At 40.8% G+C, this 24,641-nt stretch overlaps 12 non-coding genes across 12 annotated transcripts; all 12 read right to left on the bottom strand.

Annotated features, from left to right (window-relative positions):
- Positions 1 to 874: 874 nt before the first annotated feature.
- On the bottom strand, positions 875 to 956 carry trnas-aga (transfer RNA serine (anticodon AGA)). Its single transcript has one exon. It is a non-coding gene; the product is annotated as a tRNA-Ser (tRNA).
- Positions 957 to 1,262: 306 nt separating this feature from the next.
- trnal-cag (transfer RNA leucine (anticodon CAG)) lies at positions 1,263 to 1,345 on the bottom strand. Its single transcript has one exon. It is a non-coding gene; the product is annotated as a tRNA-Leu (tRNA).
- Positions 1,346 to 3,090: 1,745 nt separating this feature from the next.
- trnal-cag (transfer RNA leucine (anticodon CAG)) lies at positions 3,091 to 3,173 on the bottom strand. The gene has a single exon. It is a non-coding gene; the product is annotated as a tRNA-Leu (tRNA).
- A 1,038-nt stretch (positions 3,174 to 4,211) lies between these two features.
- trnal-cag (transfer RNA leucine (anticodon CAG)) lies at positions 4,212 to 4,294 on the bottom strand. Its single transcript has one exon. It is a non-coding gene; the product is annotated as a tRNA-Leu (tRNA).
- Positions 4,295 to 9,808: 5,514 nt separating this feature from the next.
- On the bottom strand, positions 9,809 to 9,891 carry trnal-cag (transfer RNA leucine (anticodon CAG)). The gene has a single exon. It is a non-coding gene; the product is annotated as a tRNA-Leu (tRNA).
- A 5,403-nt stretch (positions 9,892 to 15,294) lies between these two features.
- On the bottom strand, positions 15,295 to 15,377 carry trnal-cag (transfer RNA leucine (anticodon CAG)). The gene has a single exon. It is a non-coding gene; the product is annotated as a tRNA-Leu (tRNA).
- A 1,745-nt stretch (positions 15,378 to 17,122) lies between these two features.
- On the bottom strand, positions 17,123 to 17,205 carry trnal-cag (transfer RNA leucine (anticodon CAG)). Its single transcript has one exon. It is a non-coding gene; the product is annotated as a tRNA-Leu (tRNA).
- Positions 17,206 to 18,950: 1,745 nt separating this feature from the next.
- trnal-cag (transfer RNA leucine (anticodon CAG)) lies at positions 18,951 to 19,033 on the bottom strand. The gene has a single exon. It is a non-coding gene; the product is annotated as a tRNA-Leu (tRNA).
- A 1,354-nt stretch (positions 19,034 to 20,387) lies between these two features.
- trnas-aga (transfer RNA serine (anticodon AGA)) lies at positions 20,388 to 20,469 on the bottom strand. Its single transcript has one exon. It is a non-coding gene; the product is annotated as a tRNA-Ser (tRNA).
- A 297-nt stretch (positions 20,470 to 20,766) lies between these two features.
- On the bottom strand, positions 20,767 to 20,849 carry trnal-cag (transfer RNA leucine (anticodon CAG)). Its single transcript has one exon. It is a non-coding gene; the product is annotated as a tRNA-Leu (tRNA).
- A 1,354-nt stretch (positions 20,850 to 22,203) lies between these two features.
- trnas-aga (transfer RNA serine (anticodon AGA)) lies at positions 22,204 to 22,285 on the bottom strand. Its single transcript has one exon. It is a non-coding gene; the product is annotated as a tRNA-Ser (tRNA).
- Positions 22,286 to 22,591: 306 nt separating this feature from the next.
- On the bottom strand, positions 22,592 to 22,674 carry trnal-cag (transfer RNA leucine (anticodon CAG)). Its single transcript has one exon. It is a non-coding gene; the product is annotated as a tRNA-Leu (tRNA).
- Positions 22,675 to 24,641: the final 1,967 nt, after the last annotated feature.

The raw sequence follows: 24,641 nt of genomic DNA, 5'->3' as shown, positions 1-24,641 counted from the left end.
CTTCCCGCCAATACAATCCACTGACAACGACCGACGAGTTCTGCGTTCCTAGATTATTTTTGTTATTTGCCTGTTTGGGGCCCGCCTGTGAAATTGCGTGATTCTTGCAATTCTCTTTCAGCCTCTCATCAACTAGCTGTTTTTGCAGAATATTACAAATACGATAGTTATTCACTACTCATATTAACTAGGTGTCATTTACGTTACCTTAAGTCATTTATTTTTCAACTGGATTTTACAAAGGTGCATGACATGCAGGCGCTAAAAAGTTGTCAGGAGGGGGTTTCAAACCATGCCTATAGGGGAGTCTGCGACCTGAATGACTTAATGGTTATTTTCAATGCAATCAAGTTTTTTCTTTTTCTTTTAGGGTTTAACAAGGTTTCTCACCTGTTACCTGTGGCTTGACTTTAGATGTGGCCAGTTCGATTAACCTGCAGCCTAAGAGTGTCTTCAGAATATGGCCAATTTGACATGAATTTAAAAATGCCTCAGTTAGGACCAAAAAAGTGTCTGGAGCTTCCCGTCAGGGTAAGAGTGACAACAGGTTTCCACATGTCAAAATGGGGGAAATCTTAGCAAATGGCTTCATGGTTTTCATGAGAATCGTGTTGTTGTATTGTTGAGTGTATCATGGGATCTCACCTGAAATCTGTGGCTTGACTACAAACCTGTAACCTATGCTACTGTGGCCTATAGAGCTAGAAGGCTGGATAACCAGGTGTGTAAAGGTGTGAAGTGGGACAGATGGCCTGCAGTCCTATCCCAAATGGACAACTAATCCCTATGTACTTGCGGAGATCTGAGAGGATGCGATTGGTATAAGAAACACGACTAAACTTCAACCTCCGGAGGGGTCAAAAAAATGCATTTTCGTTGTCGGCAGGATTTGAACCTGCGCAGGAAGATCCTAATGGATTTCTAGTCCATCGCCTTAACCACTCGGCCACGACAACGTTGACAGAAGAAAACAAGCTTGTTAGGAGTGAATGGGCCAACAGGCATAGCCTACAGAAACTGAAATTTAACAACTGAAAGATAATGCAGTAACTCATTATAATGCAATAACACAAAATGTTCCCCTCATTCATTTGTTATTAAGTTCAGCTGTTTTCTTATTTAACCTTGATCTTTGCTCAGCTCCAGAAGGTCTGCATTTGAGAGTGTTTATTATGAATTGTTATTTCACTGTGTGAAGTTGTTATTTCATCATTCTTATTATTACTGCTGAGCAGCATGACTCCTGAGAGGCACTAAAAAACTGTCAGAAGTGGGATTTGAACCCACGCCTCCATGGGAGACTGCGACCTGAACGCAGCGCCTTAGACCGCTCGGCCATCCTGACTACACCACAGTAACTGGGTATCGGGTTAAAGTGTATGCGGTAAAAGTAGAAATATGAACAACACTCTAAAATCACCACAGAGACCAGAACAACTATGCACGATACTGACTTGCACTTTCAATAGTCATTTGTTTTTATAAATTAAAAAGTCCAGTCATTGATTTAACCTCAATATGGCCTTCAATGGGAAAGAGTAGTAAATCGTCATTGAATGAGCGCTAAACTGGCATCAGAATATGGCCATTCTGATATAAATGATAAAATTCCTCAGATAAGACTGAAAAAGTGTCTGGAAATATCAGCAACCATCAGGGTAAGAGTGACAACAGGTCCACATGGGGGAAATCCTTACAAATGGCTTAATGAGTCATTTCAACGCAATCGTGTTATTATTTATTTTCAGGGTTTAACAAGGCAGCTCACCTGTGATTTGACATTAGATGCGGCGACTTTGATTACCCTGCAGACGATATTTTTGTTCTTCCCGCCAATAAAATCCACTGACAACGACCGACGAGTTCTGCGTTCCGAGATTATTTTTGTTATTTGCCTGTTTGGGGCCCGCCTGTGAAATTGCGCGATTCTTGCAATTCTCTTTCAGCCTCTCATCAACTAGCTGTTTTTGCAGAATATTACAAATACGATAGTTATTCACTACTCATATTAACTAGGTGTCATTTACGTTACCTTAAGTCATTTATTTTTCAACTGGATTTTACAAAGGTGCATGACATGCAGGCGCTAAAAAGTTGTCAGGAGGGGGTTTCAAACCATGCCTATAGGGGAGTCTGCGACCTGAATGACTTAATGGTTATTTTCAATGCAATTGAGTTTTTTCTTTTTCTTTTAGGGTTTAACAAGGTTTCTCACCTGTTACCTGTGGCTTGACTTTAGATGTGGCCAGTTCGATTACCCTGCAGACTATAAGAGTGTCTTCAGAATATGGCCAATTTGACATGAATTTAAAAATGCCTCAGATAGGACCAAAAAAGTGTCTGGAGCTTCCCGTCAGGGTAAGAGTGACAACAGGTTTCCACATGTCAAAATGGGGGAAATCTTAGCAAATGGCTTAATGGTTATTCATGAGAATCGTGTTGTTGTATTGTTGAGTGTATCATGGGATCTCACCTGAAATCTGTGGCTTGACTACAAACCTGTAACCTATGCTACTGTGGCCTATAGAGCTAGAAGGCTGGATAACCAGGTGTGTAAAGGTGTGAAGTGGGATAGATGGCCTGCAGTCCTATCCCAAATGGACAACTAATCCCTATGTACTTGCGGAGATCTGAGAGGATGCGATTGGTATAAGAAACACGACTAAACTTCAACCTCCGGAGGGGTCAAAAAAATGCACTGTCATTGTCGGCAGGATTTGAACCTACGCAGGAAGATCCTAATGGATTTCTAGTCCATCGCCTTAACCACTCGGCCACGACAACGTTGACAGAAGAAAACAAGCTTGTTAGGAGTGAATGGGCCAACAGGCATAGCCTACAGAAAGTGAAATTTAACAACTGAAAGATAATGCAGTAACTCATTATAATGCAATAACACAAAATGTTCCCCTCATTCATTTGTTATTAAGTCCAGCTGTTTTCTTATTTAACCTTGATCTTTGCTCAGCTCCAGAAGGTCTGCATTTGAGAGTGTTTATTATGAATTGTTATTTCACTGTGTGAAGTTGTTATTTCATCATTCTTATTATTACTGCTGAGCAGCATGACTCCTGAGAGGCACTAAAAAACTGTCAGAAGTGGGATTTGAACCCACGCCTCCATGGGAGACTGCGACCTGAACGCAGCGCCTTAGACCGCTCGGCCATCCTGACTACACCACAGTAACTGGGTATCGGGTTAAAGTGTATGCGGTAAAAGTAGAAATATGAACAACGCTCTAAAATCACCACAGAGACCAGAACAACTATGCACGATACTGACTTGCACTTTCAATAGTCATTTGTTTTTATAAATTAAAAAGTCCAGTCATTGATTTAACCTCAATATGGCCTTCAATGGGAAAGAGTAGTAAATCGTCATTGAATGAGCGCTAAACTGGCATCAGAATATGGCCATTCTGATATAAATGATAAAATTCCTCAGATAAGACTGAAAAAGTGTCTGGAAATATCAGCAACCATCAGGGTAAGAGTGACAACAGGTCCACATGGGGGAAATCCTTACAAATGGCTTAATGAGTCATTTCAACGCAATCGTGTTATTATTTATTTTCAGGGTTTAACAAGGCAGCTCACCTGTGACTTGACATTAGATGCGGCGACTTTGATTACCCTGCAGACGATATTTTTGTTCTTCCCGCCAATACAATCCACTGACAACGACCGACGAGTTCTGCGTTCCTAGATTATTTTTGTTATTTGCCTGTTTGGGGCCCGCCTGTGAAATTGCGCGATTCTTGCAATTCTCTTTCAGCCTCTCATCAACTAGCTGTTTTTGCAGAATATTAAAAATATGTTAGTTATTCACTACTCATATTAACTAGGTGTCATTTACGTTACCTTAAGTCATTTATTTTTCAACTGGATTTTACAAAGGTGCATGACATGCAGGCGCTAAAAAGTTGTCAGGAGGGGGTTTCAAACCATGCCTATAGGGGAGTCTGCGACCTGAATGACTTAATGGTTATTTTCAATGCAATCGAGTTTTTCTTTTTCTTTTAGGGTTTAACAAGGTTTCTCACCTGTGACCTGTGGCTTGACTTTAGATGTGGCCAGTTCGATTACCCTGCAGACTATAAGAGTGTCTTCAGAATATGGCCAATTTGACATGAATTTAAAAATGCCTCAGATAGGGTCTGCATTTGAGAGTGTTTATTATGAATTGTTATTTCACTGTGTGAACTAAAAAACTGTCAGAAGTGGGATTTGAACCCACGCCTCCATGGGAGACTGCGACCTGAACGCAGCGCCTTAGACCGCTCGGCCATCCTGACTACAGCACAGTAACTGGGTATCGGGTTAAAGTGTATGCGTTAAAAGTAGAAATATGAACAACGCTCTAAAATCACCACAGAGACCAGAACAACTATGCACGATACTGACTTGCACTTTCAATAGTCATTTGTTTTTACAAATTAAAAAGTCCAGTCATTGATTTAAAACCTGTTTAGGATATGGCAGACATATGCCCCCTTTGGAGAGATTGGGTACCCCTAGTAAACTGAAAAAAAAATCTGTCAACAATTGCTAATATATGCAAATTATTATTGGATAGAAAACACTCTAAAGATTCTAAAACCGTTGGAATTATGTCTGTAAGTATAGCAGAACTCACAGGGCAGGCATTCTTCCAAACTAGTTTTTGTGGCCATGAAAGTTGGAGCAACTTTGACGTCATGGCCCCCACCCTTCCCAACCAGTTATGATTCTGGGGAGACGTTCTATCTCTTCCGCTAGATGTCCTCTTTCAGTAGAGCTTTGAATCGTTCAAATCCCGCGAGAATTGACCCTATGGGAGTGAAATTAGTGCGTGCCACGAGAAAATAGGCTGTGCGTAGGGGCGCGAATTGGTCCCAGCCATTCCTTTGTTCCAGCACTCAAGAGAGGGGCAGACGATGGCCGATTGAATTGAAGTTTGTTTTGTGTGTCTAAAACATCATAAAGCTTGCTTCTGCACTTAGTTTGACCTGTTTAGTCGACATATAATATGTAATTTTGAAGTTTTGATGCGCAACTTTTCCGGACCAGAGGACGTTTTGGGTGCATTGCAGCTGCTGTTATTAGCCTGTTAGATCTCTAGGGGCGCTATTTCATTTTTGGATAAAAAACGTTCCCGTTTTAAGTGCGATATTTTGTCACGAAAAGATGCTCGACTATGCATATTCTTGACAGTTTTGGAAAGAAAACACTCTGAAGTTTCAGAATCTGCAAAGATTTTGTCTGTAAGTGCCCCAGAACTCATTCTACAGGCGAAACCAAGATGATGCATCAACCAGGAATTAGCAGAATTTCTGAAGCTCTGTTTTCCATTGTCTCCTTATATGGCTGTGATTGCGCAAGGAATGAGCCTACACTTTCTGTCGTTCGCCCAAGGTCTTAGCAGCATTGTGACGTATTTGTAGGCATATCATTGGAAGATTGACCATAAGAGACTACATTTTCCAAGTGTCCGCCTGGTGTCCTGCGTGGAATTCGGTGCGCAATTGCCAGCTGCTTGTACTTTACCATTTGATTCAGGGGAGAAAGCATGTGTCCAAGAACGATGTATCAATGAAGAGATATGTGAAAAACACCTTGATGATTGATTCTAAACAACGTTTGCCATGTTTTCAGTCGATATTATGGAGTTAATTTGGAAAAAAGTTTGCGTTTTGAGGACTGAATTTTCGGGGTTTTTTTGGTAGCCAAATGTGATGTATAAAACGGAGCTATTTCTAATACACAAAGAATCTTTTTGGAAAAACTGAGCATCTGCTATCCAACTGAGAGTATCCTCATTGAAAACATCAGAAGTTCTTCAAAGGTAAATTATTTTATTTGAAGGCTTTTATGTTTTTGTTGAAATGTTGCGTGCTGGATGCTAACGCTAATGCTAACGCTAAATCCTTTGTTTGCTAGCTACTGTTACACAAATTATTGTTTTCCTATGGTTGAGAAGCATATTTTGAAAATCTGAGATGACAGTGTTGTTTACAAAAGGCTAAGCTTGCGAGATGGCATATTTATTTCATTTCATTTGCGATTTTCATGAATAGTTAACGTTGCGTTATGGTAATGAGCTTGAGGCTGTAGTCACGATACCGGATCCGGGTTTGGGAGATCAGAGAGGTTAACTAGGTGTCATTTACGTTACCTTAAGTCATTTATTTTTCAACTGGATTTTACAAAGGTGCATGACATGCAGGCGCTAAAAAGTTGTCAGGAGGGGGTTTCAAACCATGCCTATAGGGGAGTCTGCGACCTGAATGACTTAATGGTTATTTTCAATGCAATCGAGTTTTTCTTTTTCTTTTAGGGTTTAACAAGGTTTCTCACCTGTTACCTATGGCTTGACTTTAGATGTGGCCAGTTCGATTACCCTGCAGACTATAAGAGTGTCTTCAGAATATGGCCAATTTGACATGAATTTAAAAATGCCTCAGATAGGGTCTGCATTTGAGAGTGTTTATTATGAATTGTTATTTCACTGTGTGAACTAAAAAACTGTCAGAAGTGGGATTTGAAACCACGCCTCCATGGGAGACTGCGACCTGAACGCAGCGCCTTAGACCGCTCGGCCATCCTGACTACAGCACAGTAACTGGGTATCGGGTTAAAGTGTATGCGGTAAAAGTAGAAATATGAACAACGCTCTAAAATCACCACAGAGACCAGAACAACTATGCACGATACTGACTTGCACTTTCAATAGTCATTTGTTTTTATAAATTAAAAAGTCCAGTCATTGATTTAAGACCTGTTAAGGATATGGCAGACATATGCCCCCTTTGGAGAGATTGGGTACCCCTAGTAAACTGAAAAAAAATCTGTCAAAAATTGCTAATATATGCAAATAAAAATTATTATTGGATAGAAAACACTCTAACGATTCTAAAACCGTTGGAATTATGTCTGTAAGTATAGCAGAACTCACAGGGCAGGCATTCTTCCAAACTATTTTTTGTGGCCATGAAAGTTGGAGCAACTTTGACGTCATGGCCCCCACCCTTCCCAACCAGTTATGATTCTGGGGAGACGTTCTATCTCTTCCGCTAGATGTCCTCTTTCAGTAGAGCTTTGAATCGTTCAAATCCCGCGAGAATTGACCCTATGGGAGTGAAATTAGTGCGTGCCACGAGAAAATAGGCTGTGCGTAGGGGCGCGAATTGGTCCCAGCCATTCCTTTGTTCCAGCACTCAAGAGAGGGGCAGACGATGGCCGATTGAATTGAAGTTTGTTTTGTGTGTCTAAAACATCATAAAGCTTGCTTCTGCACTTAGTTTGACCTGTTTAGTCGACATATAATATGTAATTTTGAAGTTTTGATGCGCAACTTTTCCGGACCAGAGGACGTTTTGGGTGCATTTCAGCTGATGTTATTAGCCTGTTAGATCTCTAGGGGCGCTATTTCATTTTTCATTTTTGGATAAAAAACGTTCCCGTTTTAAGCGCTAATACAAAGACGCAAGACTTGAAACCAAACGATGTATTGGGTAAGTCTGAAGCCTTCCAGAACATTCTGAACGAAGACCATCGAAGGTAAGGGAATATTTATGCTTAAATCTGTGTTTCTGTTGACTCCAACATTACGTAGAAATGTAGCTTGGAACTGAGCGCCGTCTCAGCATATTGAATAGTGTGCGATTTCTGTAACGTTAAAAGTAAATCTAACAAAGCGGTTGCATAAAGAAGCAGTGTATCTTTCTAACTATATGTAGAACATGTATATTTAGTCAAAGTTTATGATGTCTATTTACGTTACCTTGCCGCGCTACCTAGATTTCCTGCGGGCATTTTTGAGTAATTTCTGAACGTGAACTCACTGTAAATGGACATTTATGGATATAAATGGCATATTATTGAAAAAAAAAATGTACTGTGTAACATGTCATATTACTGTCATCTGATGAAGATTTTCAAAAGGTTAGTGAACGATTTATTTTTTAATCCTGCGTTTGTTGATTGCATGTTTTGGCTATTCAAATGAGCTGTGTCTGGTGGTGGTTTTACATATATATGTGCTATGTTTTCGCCGTAAAACATTTTAGAAATCTGACTTGCTGGCTAGATGAACAAGGTGTTTATCTTTCATTTGAGCTATGGACTTGGACTTGTTAATGTGTGGAGGTTAATTATTTTTAAGAATATTTTTGCGTTCCATGCGCCACCGTTTCAGCTGAACGTGGGAGGGTTGATTCCCAATTGGGAACCAATATCGTAGACAGGTTAACTTCAATATGGCCTTCAATGGGAAAGAGTAGTAAATCGCCATTGAATGAGCGCTAAACTGGCATCAGAATATGGCCATTCTGATATAAATGATAAAATTCCTCAGATAAGACTGAAAAAGTGTCTGGAAATATCAGCAACCATCAGGGTAAGAGTGACAACAGGTCCACATGGGGGAAATCCTTACAAATGGCTTAATGGGTCATTTCAACGCAATCGTGTTATTATTTATTTTTAGGGTTTAACAAGGCAGCTCACCTGTGACTTGACATTAGATGCGGCGACTTCGATTACCCTGCAGACGATATTTTTGTTCTTCCCGCCAATACAATACACTGACAACGACCGACGAGTTCTGCATTCCGAGATTATTTTTGTTATTTGCCTGTTTGGGGCCCGCCTGTGAAATTGCGCGATTCTTGCAATTCTCTTTCAGCCTCTCATCAACTAGCTGTTTTTGCAGAATATTATAAATACGTTAGTTATTCACTACTCATATTAACTAGGTGTCATTTACTTTACCTTAAGTCATTTATTTTTCAACTGGATTTTACAAAGGTGCATGACATGCAGGCGCTAAAAAGTTGTCAGGAGGGGGTTTCAAACCATGCCTATAGGGGAGTCTGCGACCTGAATGACTTAATGGTTATATCCAATGCAATCAAGTTTTTTCTTTTTCTTTTAGGGTTTAACAAGGTTTCTCACCTGTTACCTGTGGCTTGACTTTAGATGTGGCCAGTTCGATTACCCTGCAGACTATAAGAGTGTCTTCAGAATATGGCCAATTTGACATGAATTTAAAAATGCCTCAGATAGGACGAAAAAAGTGTCTGGAGCTTCCCGTCAGGGTAAGAGTGACAACAGGTTTCCACATGTCAAAATGGGGGAAATCTTAGCAAATGGCTTAATGGTTATTCATGAGAATCGTGTTGTTGTATTGTTGAGTGTATCATGGGATCTCACCTGAAATCTGTGGCTTGACTACAAACCTGTAACCTATGCTACTGTGGCCTATAGAGCTAGAAGGCTGGATAACCAGGTGTGTAAAGGTGTGAAGTGGGATAGATGGCCTGCAGTTCTATCCCAAATGGACAACTAATCCCTATGTACTTGCGGAGATCTGAGAGGATGCGATTGGTATAAGAAACACGACTAAACTTCAACCTCCGGAGGGGTCAAAAAAATGCATTTTCGCTGTCGGCAGGATTTGAACCTGCGCAGGAAGATCCTAATGGATTTCTAGTCCATCGCCTTAACCACTCGGCCACGACAACGGTGACAGAAGAAAACAGGCTTGTTAGGAGTGAATGGGCCAACAGGCATAGCCTACAGAAAGTGAAATTTAACAACTGAAAGATAATGCAGTAACTCATTATAATGCAATAACACAAAATGTTCCCCTCATTCATTTGTTATTAAGTCCAGCTGTTTTCTTATTTAACCTTGATCTTTGCTCAGCTCCAGAAGGTCTGCATTTGAGAGTGTTTATTATGAATTGCTATTTCACTGTGTGAAGTTGTTATTTCATCATTCTTATTATTACTGCTGAGCAGCATGACTCCTGAGAGGCACTAAAAAACTGTCAGAAGTGGGATTTGAACCCACGCCTCCATGGGAGACTGCGACCTGAACGCAGCGCCTTAGACCGCTCGGCCATCCTGACTACAGCACAGTAACTGGGTATCGGGTTAAAGTGTATGCGGTAAAAGTAGAAATATGAACAAAGCTCTAAAATCACCACAGAGACCAGAACAACTATGCACGATACTGACTTGCACTTTCAATAGTCATTTGTTTTTATAAATTAAAAAGTCCAGTCATTGATTTAACCTCAATATGGCCTTCAATGGGAAAGAGTAGTAAATCGTCATTGAATGAGCGCTAAACTGGCATCAGAATATGGCCATTCTGATATAAATGATAAAATTCCTCAGATAAGACTGAAAAAGTGTCTGGAAATATCAGCAACCATCATGGTAAGAGTGACAACAGGTCCACATGGGGGAAATCCTTACAAATGGCTTAATGGGTCATTTCAACGCAATCGTGTTATTATTTATTTTTAGGGTTTAACAAGGCAGCTCACCTGTGACTTGACATTAGATGCGGCGACTTCGATTACCCTGCAGACGATATTTATGTTCTTCCCGCCAATACAATCCACTGACAACGACCGACGAGTTCTGCGTTCCGAGATTATTTTTGTTATTTGCCTGTTTGGGGCCCGCCTGTGAAATTGCGCGATTCTTGCAATTCTCTTTCAGCCTCTCATCAACTAGCTGTTTTTGCAGAATATTAAAAATACGATAGTTATTCACTACTCATATTAACTAGGTGTCATTTACGTTACCTTAAGTCATTTATTTTTCAACTGGATTTTACAAAGGTGCATGACATGCAGGCGCTAAAAAGTTGTCAGGAGGGGGTTTCAAACCATGCCTATAGGGGAGTCTGCGACCTGAATGACTAAATGGTTATTTTCAATGCAATCAAGTTTTTTCTTTTTCTTTTAGGGTTTAACAAGGTTTCTCACCTGTTACCTGTGGCTTGACTTTAGATGTGGCCAGTTCGAATACCCTGCAGACTATAAGAGTGTCTTCAGAATATGGCCAATTTGACATGAATTTAAAAATGCCTCAGATAGGACCAAAAAAGTGTCTGGAGCTTCCCGTCAGGGTAAGAGTGACAACAGGTTTCCACATGTCAAAATGGGGGAAATCTTAGCAAATGGCTTCATGGTTATTCATGAGAATCATGTTGTTGTATTGTTGAGTGTATCATGGGATCTCACCTGAAATCTGTGGCTTGACTACAAACCTGTAACCTATGCTACTGTGGCCTATAGAGCTAGAAGGCTGGATAACCAGGTGTGTAAAGGTGTGAAGTGGGACAGATGGCCTGCAGTCCTATCCCAAATGGACAACTAATCCCTATGTACTTGTGGAGATCTGAGAGGATGCGATTGGTATAAGAAACACGACTAAACTTCAACCTCCGGAAGGGTCAAAAAAATGCAATTTCGTTGTCGGCAGGATTTGAACCTGCACAGGAAGATCCTAATGGATTTCTAGTCCATTGCCTCAACCACTCGGCCACGACACCGTTGACAGAAGAAAACAGGCTTGTTAGGAGTGAATGGGCCAACAGGCATAGCCTACAGAAAGTGAAATTTAACAACTGAAAGATAATGCAGTAACTCATTATAATGCAATAACACAAAATGTTCCCCTCATTCATTTGTTATTAAGTCCAGCTGTTTTCTTATTTAACCTTGATCTTTGCTCAGCTCCAGAAGGTCTGCATTTGAGAGTGTTTATTATGAATTGTTATTTCACTGTGTGAAGTTGTTATTTCATCATTCTTATTATTACTGCTGAGCAGCATGACTCCTGAGAGGCACTAAAAAACTGTCAGAAGTGGGATTTGAACCCACGCCTCCATGGGAGACTGCGACCTGAACGCAGCGCCTTAGACTACTCGGCCATCCTGACTACAGCACAGTAACTGGGTATCGGGTTAAAGTGTATGCGGTAAAAGTAGAAATATGAACAACGCTCTAAAATCACCACAGAGACCAGAACAACTATGCACGATACTGACTTGCACTTTCAATAGTCATTTGTTTTTATAAATGAAAAAGTCCAGTCATTGATTTAACCTCAATATGGCCTTCAATGGGAAAGAGTATTAAATCGCCATTGAATGAGCGCTAAACTGGCATCAGAATATGGCCATTCTGATATAAATGATAAAATTCCTCAGATAAGACTGAAAAAGTGTCTGGAAATATCAGCAACCATCAGGGTAAGAGTGACAACAGGTCCACATGGGGGAAATCCTTACAAATGGCTTAATGGGTCATTTCAACGCAATCGTGTTATTATTTATTTTTAGGGTTTAACAAGGCAGCTCACCTGTGACTTGACATTAGATGCGGCGACTTCGATTACCCTGCAGACGATATTTTTGTTCTTCCCGCCAATACAATCCACTGACAACGACCGACGAGTTCTGCGTTCCGAGATTATTTTTGTTATTTGCCTGTTTGGGGCCCGCCTGTGAAATTTGCTCGATTCTTGCAATTCTCTTTCAGCCTCTCATCAACTAGCTGTTTTTGCAGAATATTAAAAATATGTTAGTTATTCACTACTCATATTAACTAGGTGTCATTTACGTTACCTTAAGTCATTTATTTTTCAACTGGATTTTTACAAAGGTGCATGACATGCAGGCGCTAAAAAGTTGTCAGGAGGGGATTTCAAACCATGCCTATAGGGGAGTCTGCGACCTGAATGACTTAATGGTTATTTTCAATGCAATCGAGTTTTTTCTTTTTCTTTTAGGGTTTAACAAGGTTTCTCACCTGTTACCTGTGGCTTGACTTTAGATGTGGCCAGTTCGATTACCCTGCAGACTATAAGAGTGTCTTCAGAATATGGCCAATTTGACATGAATTTAAAAATGCCTCAGATAGGACCAAAAAAGTGTCTGGAGCTTCCCGTCAGGGTAAGAGTGACAACAGGTTTCCACATGTCAAAATGGGGGAAATCTTAGCAAATGGCTTCATGGTTATTCATGAGAATCGTGTTGTTGTATTGTTGAGTGTATCATGGGATCTCACCTGAAATCTGTGGCTTGACTACAAACCTGTAACCTATGCTACTGTGGCCTATAGAGCTAGAAGGCTGGATAACCAGGTGTGTAAAGGTGTGAAGTGGGACAGATGGCCTGCAGTCCTATCCCAAATGGACAACTAATCCCTATGTACTTGCGGAGATCTGAGAGGATGCGATTGGTATAAGAAACACGACTAAACTTCAACCTCCGGAGGGGTCAAAAAAATGCATTTTCGTTGTCGGCAGGATTTGAACCTGCGCAGGAAGATCCTAATGGATTTCTAGTCTATCGCCTTAACCACTCGGCCACGACAATGTCGACAGAAGAAAACAGGCTTGTTAGGAGTGAATGGGCCAACAGGCATAGCCTACAGAAAGTGAAATTTAACAACTGAAAGATAATGCAGTAACTCATTATAATGCAATAACACAAAATGTTCCCCTCATTCATTTGTTATTAAGTCCAGCTGTTTTCTTATTTAACCTTGATCTTTGCTCAGCTCCAGAAGGTCTGCATTTGAGAGTGTTTATAATGAATTGTTATTTCACTGTGTGAAGTTGTTATTTCATCATTCTTATTATTACTGCTGAGCAGCATGACTCCTGAGAGGCACTAAAAAACTGTCAGAAGTGGGATTTGAACCCACGCCTCCATGGGAGACTGCGACCTGAACGCAGCACCTTAGACCGCTCGGCCATCCTGACTACAGCACAGTAACTGGGTATCGGGTTAAAGTGTATGCGGTAAAAGTAGAAATATGAACAACGCTCTAAAATCACCACAGAGACCAGAACAACTATGCACGATACTGACTTGCACTTTCAATAGTCATTTGTTTTTATAAATTAAAAAGTCCAGTCATTGATTTAACCTCAATATGGCCTTCAATGGGAAAGAGTAGTAAATCGCCATTGAATGAGCGCTAAACTGGCATCAGAATATGGCCATTCTGATATAAATGATAAAATTCCTCAGATAAGACTGAAAAAGTGTCTGGAAATATCAGCAACCATCATGGTAAGAGTGACAACAGGTCCACATGGGGGAAATCCTTACAAATGGCTTAATGGGTCATTTCAACGCAATCGTGTTATTATTTATTTTTAGGGTTTAACAAGGCAGCTCACCTGTGACTTGACATTAGATGTGGCGACTTCGATTACCCTGCAGACGATATTTTTGTTCTTCCCGCCAATACAATCCACTGACAACGACCGACGAGTTCTGCGTTCCGAGATTATTTTTGTTATTTGCCTGTTTGGGGCCCGCCTGTGAAATTGCGCGATTCTTGCAATTCTCTTTCAGCCTCTCATCAACTAGCTGTTTTTGCAGAATATTAAAAATACGATAGTTATTCACTACTCATATTAACTAGGTGTCATTTACGTTACCTTAAGTCATTTATTTTTCAACTGGATTTTACAAAGGTGCATGACATGCAGGCGCTAAAAAGTTGTCAGGAGGGGATTTCAAACCATGCCTATAGGGGAGTCTGCGACCTGAATGACTTAATGGTTATTTTCAATGCAATCGAGTTTTTTCTTTTTCTTTTAGGGTTTAACAAGGTTTCTCACCTGTTACCTGTGGCTTGACTTTAGATGTGGCCAGTTCGATTACCCTGCAGACTATAAGAGTGTCTTCAGAATATGGCCAATTTGACATGAATTTAAAAATGCCTCAGATAGGACCAAAAAAGTGTCTGGAGCTTCCCGTCAGGGTAAGAGTGACAACAGGTTTCCACATGTCAAAATGGGGGAAATCTTAGCAAATGGCTTCATGGTTATTCATGAGAATCGTGTTGTTGTATTGTTGAGTGTATCATGGGATCTCACCTGAAATCTGTGGCTTGACTACAAACCTGTAACCTATGCTACTGTGGCCTATAGAGCTAGAAGGCTGGATAACCAGGTGTGTAAAGGTGTGAAGTGGGACAGATGGCCTGCAGTCCTATCCCAAATGGACAACTAATCCCTATGTACTTGCGGAGATCTGAGAGGATGCGATTGGTATAAGAAACACGACTAAACTTCAACCTCCGGAGGGGTCAAAAAAATGCATTTTCGTTGTCGGCAGGATTTGAACCTGCGCAGGAAGATCCTAATGGATTTCTAGTCTATCATCTTAACCACTCGGCCACGACAATGTCGACAGAAGAAAACAGGCTTGTTAGGAGTGAATGGGCCAACAGGCATAGCCTACAGAAAGTGAAATTTAACAACTGAAAGATAATGCAGTAACTCATTATAATGCAATAACACAAAATGTTCCCCTCATTCATTTGTTATTAAGTCCAGCTGTTTTCTTATTTAACCTTGATCTTTGCTCAGCTCCAGAAGGTCTGCATTTGAGAGTGTTTATAATGAATTGTTATTTCACTGTGTGAAGTTGTTATTTCATCATTCTTATTATTACTGCTGAGCAGCATGACTCCTGAGAGGCACTAAAAAACTGTCAGAAGTGGGATTTGAACCCACGCCTCCATGGGAGACTGCGACCTGAACGCAGCGCCTTAGACCGCTCGGCCATCCTGACTACAGCACAGTAACTGGGTATCGGGTTAAAGTGTATGCGGTAAAAGTAGAAATATGAACAACGCTCTAAAATCACCACAGAGACCAGAACAACTATGCACGATACTGACTTGCACTTTCAATAGTCATTTGTTTTTATAAATTAAAAAGTCCAGTCATTGATTTAACCTCAATATGGCCTTCAATGGGAAAGAGTAGTAAATCGCCATTGAATGGGCGCTAAACTGGCATCAGAATATGGCCATTCTGATATAAATGATAAAATTCCTCAGATAAGACTGAAAAAGTGTCTGGAAATATCAGCAACCATCATGGTAAGAGTGACAACAGGTCCACATGGGGGAAATCCTTACAAATGGCTTAATGGGTCATTTCAACGCAATCGTGTTATTATTTATTTTTAGGGTTTAACAAGGCAGCTCACCTGTGACTTGACATTAGATGCGGCGACTTCGATTACCCTGCAGACGATATTTTTGTTCTTCCCGCCAATACAATCCACTGACAACGACCGACGAGTTCTGCGTTCCGAGATTATTTTTGTTATTTGCCTGTTTGGGGCCCGCCTGTGAAATTGCGCGATTCTTGCAATTCTCTTTCAGCCTCTCATCAACTAGCTGTTTTTGCAGAATATTAAAAATACGATAGTTATTCACTACTCATATTAACTAGGTGTCATTTACGTTACCTTAAGTCATTTATTTTTCAACTGGATTTTGCAAAGGTGCATGACATGCAGGCGCTAAAAAGTTGTCAGGAGGGGGTTTCAAACCATGCCTATAGGGGAGTCTGCGACCTGAATGACTTAATGGTTATTTTCAATGCAATCAAGTTTTTTCTTTTTCTTTTAGGGTTTAACAAGGTTTCTCACCTGTTACCTGTGGCTTGACTTTAGATGTGGCCAGTTCGATTACCCTGCAGACTATAAGAGTGTCTTCAGAATATGGCCAATTTGACATGAATTTAAAAATGCCTCAGATAGGACCAAAAAAGTGTCTGGAGCTTCCCGTCAGGGTAAGAGTGACAACAGGTTTCCACATGTCAAAATGGGGGAAATCTTAGCAAATGGCTTCATGGTTATTCATGAGAATCATGTTGTTGTATTGTTGAGTGTATCATGGGATCTCACCTGAAATCTGTGGCTTGACTACAAACCTGTAACCTATGCTACTGTGGCCTATAGAGCTAGAAGGCTGGATAACCAGGTGTGTAAAGGTGTGAAGTGGGACAGATGGCCTGCAGTCCTATCCCAAATGGACAACTAATCCCTATGTACTTGCGGAGATCTGAGAGGATGCGATTGGTATAAGAAACACGACTAAACTTCAACCTCCGGAGGGGTCAAAAAAATGCATTTTCGTTGTCGGCAGGATTTGAACCTGCGCAGGAAGATCCTAATGGATTTCTAGTCTATCGCCTTAACCACTCGGCCACGACAATGTCGACAGAAGAAAACAGGCTTGTTAGGAGTGAATGGGCCAACAGGCATAGCCTACAGAAAGTGAAATTTAACAACTGAAAGATAATGCAGTAACTCATTATAATGCAATAACACAAAATGTTCCCCTCATTCATTTGTTATTAAGTCCAGCTGTTTTCTTATTTAACCTTGATCTTTGCTCAGCTCCAGAAGGTCTGCATTTGAGAGTGTTTATAATGAATTGTTATTTCACTGTGTGAAGTTGTTATTTCATCATTCTTATTATTACTGCTGAGCAGCATGACTCCTGAGAGGCACTAAAAAACTGTCAGAAGTGGGATTTGAACCCACGCCTCCATGGGAGACTGCGACCTGAACGCAGCGCCTTAGACCGCTCGGCCATCCTGACTACAGCACAGTAACTGGGTATCGGGTTAAAGTGTATGCGGTAAAAGTAGAAATATGAACAACGCTCTAAAATCACCACAGAGACCAGAACAACTATGCACGATACTGACTTGCACTTTCAATAGTCATTTGTTTTTATAAATTAAAAAGTCCAGTCATTGATTTAACCTCAATATGGCCTTCAATGGGAAAGAGTAGTAAATCGCCATTGAATGAGCGCTAAACTGGCATCAGAATATGGCCATTCTGATATAAATGATAAAATTCCTCAGATAAGACTGAAAAAGTGTCTGGAAATATCAGCAACCATCATGGTAAGAGTGACAACAGGTCCACATGGGGGAAATCCTTACAAATGGCTTAATGGGTAATTTCAACGCAATCGTGTTATTATTTATTTTTAGGGTTTAACAAGGCAGCTCACCTGTGACTTGACATTAGATGCGGCGACTTCGGTTTACCCTGCAGACGATATTTTTGTTCTTCCCGCCAATACAATCCACTGACAACGACCGACGAGTTCTGCGTTCCGAGATTATTTTTGTTATTTGCCTGTTTGGGGCCCGCCTGTGAAATTGCGCGATTCTTGCAATTCTCTTTCAGCCTCTCATCAACTAGCTGTTTTTGCAGAATATTAAAAATACGATAGTTATTCACTACTCATATTAACTAGGTGTCATTTACGTTACCTTAAGTCATTTATTTTTCAACTGGATTTTACAAAGGTGCATGACATGCAGGCGCTAAAAAGTTGTCAGGAGGGGGTTTCAAACCATGCCTATAGGGGAGTCTGCGACCTGAATGACTTAATGGTTATTTTCAATGCAATCAAGTTTTTCTTTTTCTTTTAGGGTTTAACAAGGTTTCTCACCTGTTACCTGTGGCTTGACTTTAGATGTGGCCAGTTCGATTACCCTGCAGACTATAAGAGTGTCTTCAGAATATGGCCAATTTGACATGAATTTAAAAATGCCTCAGATAGGACCAAAAAAGTGTCTGGAGCTTCCCGTCAGGGTAAGAGTGACAACAGGTTTCCACATGTCAAAATGGGGGAAATCTTAGCAAATGGCTTAATGGTTATTCATGAGAATCGTGTTGTTGTATTGTTGAGTGTATCATGGGATCTCACCAGAAATCTGTGGCTTGACTACAAACCTGTCACCTATGCTACTGTGGCCTATAGAGCTAGAAGGCTGGATAACCAGGTGTGTAAAGGTGTGAAGTGGGATAGATGGCCTGCAGTCCTATCCAAAATGGACAACTAATCCCTATGTACTTGCGGAGATCTGAGAGGATGCGATTGGTATAAGAAACACGACTAAACTTCAACCTCCGGAGGGGTCAAAAAAATGCATTTTCGTTGTCGTCAGGATTTGAACCTGCGCAGGAAGATCCTAATGGGTTTCTAGTCCATCGCCTTAACCACTCGGCCACGACAACATTGACAGAACCAAACAGGCTTGTTAGGAGTGAATGGGCCAACAGGCATAGCCTACAGAAAGTGAAATTTAACAACTGAAAGATAATGCAGCAACTCATTATAATGCAATAACACAAAATGTTCCCCTCATTCATTTGTTATTAAGTCCAGCTGTTTTCTTATTTAACCTTGATCTTTGCTCAGCTCCAGAAGGTCTGCATTTGAGAGTGTTTATTATGAATTGTTATTTCACTGTGTGAAGTTGTTATTTCATCATTCTTATTATTACTGCTGAGCAGCATGACTCCTGAGAGGCACTAAAAAACTGTCAGAAGTGGGATTTGAACCCACGCCTCCATGGGAGACTGCGACCTGAACGCAGCGCCTTAGACCGCTCGGCCATCCTGACTACAGCACAGTAACTGGGTATCGGGTTAAAGTGTATGCGGTAAAAGTAGAAATATGAACAACGCTCTAAAATCACCACAGAGACCAGAACAACTATGCACGATACTGACTTGCACTTTCAATAGTCATTTGTTTTTATAAATTAAAAAGTCCAGTCATTGATTTAACCTCAATATGGCCTTCAATGGGAAAGAGTAGTAAATCGTCATTGAATGAGCGCTAAACTGGCATCAGAATATGGCCATTCTGATATAAATGATAAAATTCCTCAGATAAGACTGAAAAAGTGTCTGGAAATATCAGCAACCATCAGGGTAAGAGTGACAACAGGTCCACATGGGGGAAATCCTTACAAATGGCTTAATGAGTCATTTCAACGCAATCGTGTTATTATTTATTTTCAGGGTTTAACAAGGCAGCTCACCTGTGATTTGACATTAGATGCGGCGACTTTGATTACCCTGCAGACGATATTTTTGTTCTTCCCGCCAATACAATCCACTGACAACGACCGACGAGTTCTGCGTTCCGAGATTATTTTTGTTATTTGCCTGTTTGGGGCCCGCCTGTGAAATTGCGCGATTCTTGCAATTCTCTTTCAGCCTCTCATCAACTAGCTGTTTTTGCAGAATATTACAAATACGATAGTTATTCACTACTCATATTAACTGGGTGTCATTTACGTTACCTTAAGTCATTTATTTTTCAACTGGATTTTACAAAGGTGCATGACATGCAGGCGCTAAAAAGTTGTCAGGAGGGGGTTTCAAACCATGCCTATAGGGGAGTCTGCGACCTGAATGACTTAATGGTTATTTTCAATGCAATCAAGTTTTTTCTTTTTCTTTTAGGGTTTAACAAGGTTTCTCACCTGTTACCTGTGGCTTGACTTTAGATGTGGCCAGTTCGATTACCCTGCAGCCTAAGAGTGTCTTCAGAATATGGCCAATTTGACATGAATTTAAAAATGCCTCAGTTAGGACCAAAAAAGTGTCTGGAGCTTCCCGTCAGGGTAAGAGTGACAACAGGTTTCCACATGTCAAAATGGGGGAAATCTTAGCAAATGGCTTAATGGTTTTCATGAGAATCGTGTTGTTGTATTGTTGAGTGTATCATGGGATCTCACCTGAAATCTGTGGCTTGACTACAAACCTGTAACCTATGCTACTGTGGCCTATAGAGCTAGAAGGCTGGATAACCAGGTGTGTAAAGGTGTGAAGTGGGACAGATGGCCTGCAGTCCTATCCCAAATGGACAACTAATCCCTATGTACTTGCGGAGATCTGAGAGGATGCGATTGGTATAAGAAACACGACTAAACTTCAACCTCCGGAGGGGTCAAAAAAATGCATTTTCGTTGTCGGCAGGATTTGAACCTGCGCAGGAAGATCCTAATGGATTTCTAGTCCATCGCCTTAACCACTCGGCCACGACAACATTGACAGAAGAAAACAAGCTTGTTAGGAGTGAATGGGCCAACAGGCATAGCCTACAGAAAGTGAAATTTAACAACTGAAAGATAATGCAGTAACTCATTATAATGCAATAACACAAAATGTTCCCCTCATTCATTTGTTATTAAGTCCAGCTGTTTTCTTATTTAACCTTGATCTTTGCTCAGCTCCAGAAGGTCTGCATTTGAGAGTGTTTATTATGAATTGTTATTTCACTGTGTGAAGTTGTTATTTCATCATTCTTATTATTACTGCTGAGCAGCATGCGGCACTAAAAAACTGTCAGAAGTGGGATTTGAACCCACGCCTCCATGGGAGACTGCGACCTGAACGCAGCGCCTTAGACCGCTCGGCCATCCTGACTACAGCACAGTAACTGGGTATCGGGTTAAAGTGTATGCGGTAAAAGTAGAAATATGAACAACGCTCTAAAATCACCACAGAGACCAGAACAACTATGCACGATACTGACTTGCACTTTCAATAGTCATTTGTTTTTATAAATTAAAAAGTCCAGTCATTGATTTAACCTCAATATGGCCTTCAATGGGAAAGAGTAGTAAATCGTCATTGAATGAGCGCTAAACTGGCATCAGAATATGGCCATTCTGATATAAATGATAAAATTCCTCAGATAAGACTGAAAAAGTGTCTGGAAATATCAGCAACCATCAGGGTAAGAGTGACAACAGGTCCACATGGGGGAAATCCTTACAAATGGCTTAATGAGTCATTTCAACGCAATCGTGTTATTATTTATTTTCAGGGTTTAACAAGGCAGCTCACCTGTGATTTGACATTAGATGCGGCGACTTTGATTACCCTGCAGACGATATTTTTGTTCTTCCCGCCAATACAATCCACTGACAACGACCGACGAGTTCTGCGTTCCGAGATTATTTTTGTTATTTGCCTGTTTGGGGCCCGCCTGTGAAATTGCGCGATTCTTGCAATTCTCTTTCAGCCTCTCATCAACTAGCTGTTTTTGCAGAATATTACAAATACGATAGTTATTCACTACTCATATTAACTGGGTGTCATTTACGTTACCTTAAGTCATTTATTCTTCAACTGGATTTTACAAAGGTGCATGACATGCAGGCGCTAAAAAGTTGTCAGGAGGGGGTTTCAAACCATGCCTATAGGGGAGTCTGCGACCTGAATGACTTAATGGTTATTTTCAATGCAATCAAGTTTTTTCTTTTTCTTTTAGGGTTTAACAAGGTTTCTCACCTGTTACCTGTGGCTTGACTTTAGATGTGGCCAGTTCGATTACCCTGCAGCCTAAGAGTGTCTTCAGAATATGGCCAATTTGACATGAATTTAAAAATGCCTCAGTTAGGACCAAAAAAGTGTCTGGAGCTTCCCGTCAGGGTAAGAGTGACAACAGGTTTCCACATGTCAAAATGGGGGAAATCTTAGCAAATGGCTTCATGGTTTTCATGAGAATCGTGTTGTTGTATTGTTGAGTGTATCATGGGATCTCACCTGAAATCTGTGGCTTGACTACAAACCTGTAACCTATGCTACTGTGGCCTATAGAGCTAGAAGGCTGGATAACCAGGTGTGTAAAGGTGTGAAGTGGGACAGATGGCCTGCAGTCCTATCCCAAATGGACAACTAATCCCTATGTACTTGCGGAGATCTGAGAGGATGCGATTGGTATAAGAAACACGACTAAACTTCAACCTCCGGAGGGGTCAAAAAAATGCATTTTCGTTGTCGGCAGGATTTGAACCTGCGCAGGAAGATCCTAATGGATTTCTAGTCCATCGCCTTAACCACTCGGCCACGACAACATTGACAGAAGAAAACAAGCTTGTTAGGAGTGAATGGGCCAACAGGCATAGCCTACAGAAAGTGAAATTTAACAACTGAAAGATAATGCAGTAACTCATTATAATGCAATAACCCAAAATGTTCCCCTCATTCATTTGTTATTAAGTCCAGCTGTTTTCTTATTTAACCTTGATCTTTGCTCAGCTCCAGAAGGTCTGCATTTGAGAGTGTTTATTATGAATTGTTATTTCACTGTGTGAAGTTGTTATTTCATCATTCTTATTATTACTGCTGAGCAGCATGACTCCTGAGAGGCACTAAAAAACTGTCAGAAGTGGGATTTGAACCCACGCCTCCATGGGAGACTGCGACCTGAACGCAGCGCCTTAGACCGCTCGGCCATCCTGACTACAGCACAGTAACTGGGTATCGGGTTAAAGTGTATGCGGTAAAAGTAGAAATATGAACAACGCTCTAAAATCACCACAGAGACCAGAACAACTATGCACGATACTGACTTGCACTTTCAATAGTCATTTGTTTTTATAAATTAAAAAGTCCAGTCATTGATTTAACCTCAATATGGCCTTCAATGGGAAAGAGTAGTAAATTGTCATTGAATGAGCGCTAAACTGGCATCAGAATATGGCCATTCTGATATAAATGATAAAATTCCTCAGATAAGACTGAAAAAGTGTCTGGAAATATCAGCAACCATCAGGGTAAGAGTGACAACAGGTCCACATGGGGGAAATCCTTACAAATGGCTTAATGAGTCATTTCAACGCAATCGTGTTATTATTTATTTTCAGGGTTTAACAAGGCAGCTCACCTGTGATTTGACATTAGATGCGGCGACTTTGATTACCCTGCAGACAATATTTTTGTTCTTCCCGAAAATACAATCCACTGACAACGACCGACGAGTTCTGCGTTCCTAGATTATTTTTGTTATTTGCCTGTTTGGGGCCCGCCTGTGAAATTGCGCGATTCTTGCAATTCTCTTTCAGCCTCTCATCAACTAGCTGTTTTTGCAGAATATTACAAATACGATAGTTATTCACTACTCATATTAACTAGGTGTCATTTACGTTACCTTAAGTCATTTATTTTTCAACTGGATTTTACAAAGGTGCATGACATGCAGGCGCTAAAAAGTTGTCAGGAGGGGGTTTCAAACCATGCCTATAGGGGAGTCTGCGACCTGAATGACTTAATGGTTATTTTCAATGCAATTGAGTTTTTTCTTTTTCTTTTAGGGTTTAACAAGGTTTCTCACCTGTTACCTGTGGCTTGACTTTAGATGTGGCCAGTTCGATTACCCTGCAGACTATAAGAGTGTCTTCAGAATATGGCCAATTTGACATGAATTTAAAAATGCCTCAGATAGGACCAAAAAAGTGTCTGGAGCTTCCCGTCAGGGTAAGAGTGACAACAGGTTTCCACATGTCAAAATGGGGGAAATCTTAGCAAATGGCTTAATGGTTATTCATGAGAATCGTGTTGTTGTATTGTTGAGTGTATCATGGGATCTCACCTGAAATCTGTGGCTTGACTACAAACCTGTAACCTATGCTACTGTGGCCTATAGAGCTAGAAGGCTGGATAACCAGGTGTGTAAAGGTGTGAAGTGGGATAGATGGCCTGCAGTCCTATCCCAAATGGACAACTAATCCCTATGTACTTGCGGAGATCTGAGAGGATGCGATTGGTATAAGAAACACGACTAAACTTCAACCTCCGGAGGGGTCAAAAAAATGCATTTTTGTTGTCGGCAGGATTTGAACCTACGCAGGAAGATCCTAATGGATTTCTAGTCCATCGCCTTAACCACTCGGCCACGACAACATTGACAGAAGAAAACAGGCTTGTTAGGAGTGAATGGGCCAACAGGCATAGCCTACAGAAAGTGAAATTTAACAACTGAAAGATAATGCAGTAACTCATTATAATGCAATAACCCAAAATGTTCCCCTCATTCATTTGTTATTAAGTCCAGCTGTTTTCTTATTTAACCTTGATCTTTGCTCAGCTCCAGAAGGTCTGCATTTGAGAGTGTTTATTATGAATTGTTATTTCACTGTGTGAAGTTGTTATTTCATCATTCTTATTATTACTGCTGAGCAGCATGACTCCTGAGAGGCACTAAAAAACTGCCAGAAGTGGGATTTGAACCCACGCCTCCATGGGAGACTGCGACCTGAACGCAGCGCCTTAGACCGCTCGGCCATCCTGACTACAGCACAGTAACTGGGTATCGGGTTAAAGTGTATGCGGTAAAAGTAGAAATATGAACAACGCTCTAAAATCACCACAGAGACCAGAACAACTATGCACGATACTGACTTGCACTTTCAATAGTCATTTGTTTTTATA

Source organism: Oncorhynchus mykiss, chromosome 16 (genome assembly GCF_057628025.1).
Source record: "Oncorhynchus mykiss isolate SJ-2025 chromosome 16, ASM5762802v1, whole genome shotgun sequence".
Classification (NCBI taxonomy): domain Eukaryota; kingdom Metazoa; phylum Chordata; class Actinopteri; order Salmoniformes; family Salmonidae; genus Oncorhynchus; species Oncorhynchus mykiss.
Note: the sequence above shows the minus strand (reverse complement) of the source record. Positions and strands in the feature narration are given on the sequence as shown.